Source organism: Capricornis sumatraensis, chromosome X, assembly GCF_032405125.1.
Source record: "Capricornis sumatraensis isolate serow.1 chromosome X, serow.2, whole genome shotgun sequence".
NCBI lineage: Eukaryota > Metazoa > Chordata > Mammalia > Artiodactyla > Bovidae > Capricornis > Capricornis sumatraensis.
This window is the reverse complement of record NC_091092.1, coordinates 67712538-67719503: the sequence shown is the minus strand read 5'-3', so window position 1 is coordinate 67719503 and position 6966 is coordinate 67712538. Positions and strand designations below refer to the sequence as shown.

At 34.5% G+C, this 6966-nt stretch overlaps 1 non-coding gene across 1 annotated transcript; it reads left to right on the top strand.

Annotated features, from left to right (window-relative positions):
- Positions 1-4481: 4481 nt before the first annotated feature.
- LOC138072129 (U6 spliceosomal RNA) lies at positions 4482-4588 on the top strand. Its single transcript, XR_011144276.1, has one exon. It is a non-coding gene; the product is annotated as a U6 spliceosomal RNA (small nuclear RNA).
- Positions 4589-6966: the final 2378 nt, after the last annotated feature.

Here is a 6966-nt window from a genome sequence, read left to right as displayed (position 1 = left end):
CATCTCAGACACTAACAAAGTAATCCTCAAAATTCTCCAAGATAGGCTTCAACAGTAGGTGAACTGTGAACTTCCAGATGTTCAAGCTGGTTTTAGAAAAGGCATAGGAATCAGAGATCAAATTGCCAACATCTGTTGGATCATTGAAAAATGACGAGAGATTCAGAAAAAAAAAAAAATCTACTTCTGTTTTATTTACTATGCCAAAGCCTTTGACTGTGAGGATCAAAACAAACTATGGAAAATTCTTAAAGAGGTGAGAATGCCAAACCACCTGACCTGCCTCCTGAGAAATATGTATGCCAGTCAAGAAGCAACAATTAGAATTGGACATAGAACAGCAGACTGATTCCAAATCAGGAAAGGAGTATGTAAAGGCTGCATATTGTAATCCTGCTTATTTAACTTTATGCAGAGTACATCATGTGAAATCCCAGGCTGCATGAAGCATAAGATGGAATCAAGATTTCTGGGAGAAATATCATTAACCTCAGATATGCAGATGACATCACCCTTAAGGCAGAAAGTAAAGAAGAATTAAAGAGCCTCTTGATGAATGTGAAAGAGGAGAGTGAAAAAGCTGGCTTAAAACTCAACATTCAGAAAACTAAGATCATGGCATCTGGTCCCATCACTTCATGGCAAATAGATGGTAAAATAATGGAAACAGTGGAGGACTTTACTTTTCTGGGTTCCAAAATCACTGCAGATGGTGACTGCAACCATGAAATTAAAAGATGCTTGCTCCTTGGAAGAAAAGCTATGACCAACCTAGACAGCATATTACAAAGCAGAGACATTACTTTGCCAACAAATATCCATCTAGTCAAAGCTATGGTTTTTCCAGTAGTCATGTATTAATGTGAGAGTTGGACTATGAAGAAAGCTGAGCGCTGAAGAATTGATACTTTTGAACCTTGGTGTTGGAGAAGACTCTTGAGAGTCCCTTGGACTGCAAGGAGACTCAACCAGTCCATCCTATAAGAAATCAATCCTGAATATTCATTGGAAGAGTTGTTCCTGAAGCTGAAACTCCAATACTTTGGCTACCTGATGTGAAGAACTGAGACATTGGAGAAGATCCTGATGCTGGGAAAGATTGAAGGCGGGAGGAGAAGGCGACAACAGAGGATGAGATGGTTGGATGGCATCACTGACTCGATGGACATGAGTTCGAGTAAGCTCTGGAGTTGATGATGGACAGTGAAGCCTGGTGTGCTGCGGTCCATGGCGTCACAAAGTGTTGGACATGACTGAGTGACTGAACAACAACAACGTTACTATCATCATTATAATCGATGGATATTGCATTTTGTCAAATACTTTTTCCTGCATCTATTGAGATAATTGTATAGATATTGTTCTGTTCTTTACATTCTTGATATGGTAAGTTACACTGATTGATTTTCAAAAGTTGAACCAGTATTCTGTTCCTGGAATAAACCCTATTTGGTGGTTATGTATTGCTTTCATATATTTATTTGATTTATAAATATTTTGTTAAAAGTTTTGAGTTTGCATTCATTAGGGATGTTTGTGATTTTCTTCCATTGTATTAGGTTTGGAACAGAGTAACAAGTTTGGAAGTATTTCTTCTCTACTTTCATGTTCTAGAAGAGTTTACATAGAATTATTTGCACTTAAATCTTTGTTAGATATTACCAGTGAAGCCATCTGAGCATGGAACTTTCTTTGTTGGAAAGTTTAAATGATGCATTACATTTCTATATTATTCGGATTCTCTAGCTCTTCTTGATTGAGTTTGCATAGTTTGTGTCTTTCAAAAAATTGGTCGTTTTATCTAAGTTGCTGAAGTTAAAGGTGCAAAGCTTCTTATAGACTATTTCTTTATGATCCGTTTAATATTTGTAGGGTATATTGTGATGTACTCTTCTTGATACTGGAAATTTGTTTCTTTTGTCTTGGTCAGTTTGACAAGAGGTTTGTCACCTTTATTGATCTTCTGAAATAATTAGCTTTTCGTTTCACTGACTTTTGTCTATTGTTTTTCTGTCTTCATTTACATTGATTTCTGCTCTTACCATTTCTTTCTGTTTTATTTGGAATTAATTTGGTCTTCTTTTTTTGTTTTTTAGTTTCTTAAGATGGGAACTTAGATTATTGATCTTTGACCTGTCTCCTTTATAAATTTACTTCTAAATACTACTTTGGCTGCATTCTACAAATTTTGATAGGCTGTATTTTTTAACAGCCTTACTGAAGTATATCTGATGTACAAAAGCTGCACAATATTCAATGTCTATAAATTGATGAGTTTAGCCTTAAACAAAAACCAGTGATACCATTACCATAATCAAAGTTGTCAACATTTCCAACACCCCCCCAAGAATTTCCTTGTGTTTCATTGTTTATTTGTTCTGTAACAAGAACACTTAAAATGAGACCTACCCTGTTAACAAATTTTTAAGTGCACAACATTGTTGTTGTTGTTGTTCAGTCACTAAGTCATGTCTGACTCTTTGCAACCCCATGGACTGTACCACATCAGGCTCCTCTATCCTCTACTATTTTCTGAAGTTTGCTCAAATTCATGTTCATGGTGTACAATACTGTATTGTAAACAATAGGTATAATGATCTAAAACAGATCTCTATAATTTATTCATTTAGCATAACTGACACTAACTACCCATTGAATAACAACTTCCCATTTCCTTTACCCTCCGTTCCTGGCAACCACCACTGCATCCTCTGCTTCTGACTATTTTAGATACTTCACTTAAGTGGAATCATGCAGTATTTGTTCTGTGACTAGCTTGTTTCACTTTAATGTCCTTCATGTTCATCCATGTTGTTGCAAATGACAAAATTTCCTTCTCTTTAAGGACTGAATAACATCCCATTGTATGTATATATTACATTTTATTCATTCATCTGTTGATAGACACTTGGTTATTTCCATATTGTGGCTATTGTGACTATTGCTGCAATAAATATGGGTATGCAGCTATCTCTTCAGGATCCTGATTCTAATACTTTTGGATATAGTTGTCCCTTGCTATCTGCAGGAGATTGGTCCCAGGAACTCCCACAGATAACAAAATCCAAGGATGCTCAAGTCCATTATAATTGACTCTATATCAACCTATCCCTGAGTTCCACATCGATGAAAACAAAAAGAGGACTATATACCCAGATGTGGGATTGCTAAATCATATGGTAATTCTATTTTTATTCTTTTTCAGGAATCTCCATATTGTTTGCCATAGCTGCTGAACATTAATCGATATCCCACCAGCTATGTACAAGGGTTCCAATTTCTCCACAGCTTTCCCAATACTTTTTATCTTTCTGTTGTTTAATAATAGGCATTCTAACAGGTTTAATACCATAAACACACACAGAAATCAATTAAAAAAAAAAAAAAAAACCTTAAACACAAGACCTGAAACTGTAAATCTAGAAGAAAACACAGGGAGAAAGTTTCTGGACACAGGTCTTGGCAATAATTTATTGGTTATATCACCAAAAGTGCAGGCAACAAAAGCAAAAATAGACAAGTGGGATTACATCATACTAAAAAATTCTGCCTAGCAAAGAACAATCAAGTAAATGAAAACACAACCTACAGAATGAAAAAAGATATTTGAAACCATATATCTGGTATGGGTTCATTTCCAAAATATGCAAGGAATTCCTAAAACTCAATAGCAAAAATAACTAATTATCCAATTAAAAGTGAATAAAGAGCTTAAACAGATATTTCTCTGAAAAAGACATACAAATGGTCAACAGGTATTTGAAAGATGCTCAACATTATTAAGCATCAGGCAAATGCAAAGCAAAACTACGATGATATGATTTATTTTAATCATCATTCAGTTCAAAATACTGATTTTCCCATTTTTGTTTAAAATAGTTAAGTATTTTCCAGATATCTTTGTTATTGATTTCCAGTTCAGTGTACTTAATTTCAACTGTTTTAAGTTCTTTACAATTTGTCTTATGGCCCAGGCAGAATATGATCTATTTTAAAGAATATTCCATGTACATTTTGCAAGGCTGCTGTTGGAAAGGCAGTTCTAATAATGTCAATTAGTTCATGTTGGTTAATAAAGTTGCTCAGATTTTCTGTATCTATACTGATTTTCTGACTACTTGTTCTATCAATTATTGAAAGAGGAATGGTGAAGCCCCCAAGTATAATTGTGCACTTGTCTGTTTCAACTTTTAATTGTATTAGTTTTGCTTTATGTATTTTGAAGATTTTTTTAGGCACATGCACAACTAATATTGTTACAGTCTTTTGGTAAATTGATCCCTTGTTCATTATGTAACATACCCTCTTTATTCCTCATACTATTCCTTGTTCTATATTTTGTCTGACACTGAAGGATATACCTCAGCTTTGTTTTGAATATTCTGTTATTGAATATAATTTTTTATCACTTTACCTTTATGTCTTCATATATAGTTGTCCTATATGTAAGATACAGTTGAGCTTTAAAAATCCAATATGATGTGCTCTCTTCAGCAGTACATATATTAAAATTGCAGCGATACAAAGAAGATTAACATGGCCCCTGAGCAAGAATGACATGCAAATTTGTGAAGCATTCCATATTTTTACGGTCAACTCTAATATTATTGACTATAAACCCCCTAACATTTGGATGAGTCATAGTATATGTGGAAAAAGTGTGCTTGTTTGAATGAATGAAATACATTATATGCCAGGTTATAGGCCAGGTTATATGTCAGGTTCTGTTCTATGTACTAGAGATACAGAAGTGGGGAGAAGAATCTCCTGGAACTGATACTATAATAAAGGGATACAGACAATTTAAAAAAGTATATAAGTAAACTATAAAACATCCAGTATGACAATATGTCTTTAAGCTAGTGTGTTTAGATCACTTATATTTAATATAATTACTAATATGGATGGATTTAGGCATATTATTTTAATAACTGTTTTATGTTGGTCCTTCTGACTTTTTGTTCTATTTCCCTTTTCCCAGCTTCTTTTTTGTTATTTGAAAATGTCTTTGGAATAGTTTAATTCATTGGTTTTGGGGGTACGTGTCTTTCTATATTTTTGAAGTGCTTTTTTCGCTGACTTTGGTCTCTATGATTTGTCATGAGAAATTCATTGTGTGTGTGTGTTAGTCACTCAGTCGTGTCCTACTCTTTGTGACCCCCTGGACTGTAGCCCACCAGGCTTCTATGTCCAAGGGATTCTCCAGGCAAGAATACTGGAGTGGATTGCCATTCCCTTCCCCAGAGGATCTTCCCACCCCAGGGATCAAACTCTGATCTCCTGCATCATAGCCAGATTCTTTACGATTTGAGCTACAGGAAAGTCTAAAATATGGAACACTTCATGAGTTTGCATGTCATCCTTGCACAGGGAGAAATTCATGGTCATTTTCAAATCTTTGTTTCCCTATATATTTTGGTTTTCTCCAGCTGTTTTCAACACAATACCTTTGATTTTTAGCAATTTGATTATAATATCTGATTATGATTTCCTTTGAGTTTAACTTGTTTCAAGGGATCTTGAATCTGTAAATTTTTATCATTCTTATGTGTTTTGTAGAGTTAATTAACTAGTGCAGTAATTCAGACAAAGTTGTTTTTATTTTTGTTTTCTTTTCTATCTTTTTTTGGCCTTGTCATGTGACATGTGGAACTTCCCTGCCCAGGGATCAGACCCACATCCCCTGCGTTGGAAGTGCAGAGTCTTAACCACTGGACCACCAGGGAAGTCTGGAGGTTTCTTCAAAGGAAGAATTTTAATGACAAAGTCAATTTATTTAATAAAGTGTCCAGTTATTGTATTTCTTCTCAAACAAGATTTGATAATTTCTGTCTTTCAAAGAATATATCCATTTACTTTAGGTGGTTGGCTTTATAGGCAGAAAGTTAATGGTCCATTAGTATTTTTTAAGTTTTTTATTTATTTTTAATTGGAGGATAATTGCTTTACAATATTGTTTTGGCTTCTGCCATACAACAACATGAATCAGCCACAAGTACATATAAATCTTCTTCCTCCTGAACCTCCTCCCTATCCCCCACCCCATCCCGTGCCTCTAGGTTGTCACAGAACACTGGGTCGAGCTCCCTGTGCCCAAGAGCAGTTTCTCACTGGCTATCTATTTTACACATGGTAGTGTATATATGTCAATGATATTCTTTCAATTCACCCAATCCTCTCCTTCTCCCACTATGTCTAGTCTGTTCTCCATGTCTGCATCTCTATTCCTGTCCTGCAAATAGGTTCATTAGTACCATTTGTTTTTCTCTTTCTGACTTACTTCACTTTGTACAACAGATCCTAGGTTCATCCATCTTACTACAACTGACTCAAGAGCATTCCTTTTTATGACTGAGTAATATTCCAAATTTTTTATCTACTCATCTACTAAAGGACATCTTGTTTGCTTCCATAGTAGTTTTACATTTATCTCTAGAATTGCAGTTTGTATCTTCTGTGTAATGAGAGTTTGATCTTTTAAAATTTGGGAGAATGCAAAAATTAAGCACAACACCAACAGGCATGGCATCCATGTATGTAGATTTGTTGTTGTTCAGTTCCTCAGTCATGCCCAACTCTTTGAAGCCCCATGGACAGCAGAACACCAGGCTTCCCTGTCCTCCACTATTTTCCAGAGTTTGCTCAAACTCATGTCCATTGAGTTGATGATATAGATGTCTCTGTATAATTTGTTAATGTAAATTTAATTTTGAAAATTAAAGGATATTATATTACAGCAGAATTCTATTAAAAACTAAGTTGTTAAATAGTGTTTTATTTAACAGTTTTATTAAATATGCAATAATGAACTAACACTTTGAACTTTATGAAATTGGAATACAGGCAAAAGAATTGCTATGGCAAATCTGTTCTCAGAAGCTCTCACTTTAATCTATCATTTACATTTAATGATTCTCATCTTTACAAATAGCAGTTTTCTATTTAGGTATTTTATAATTAACATCA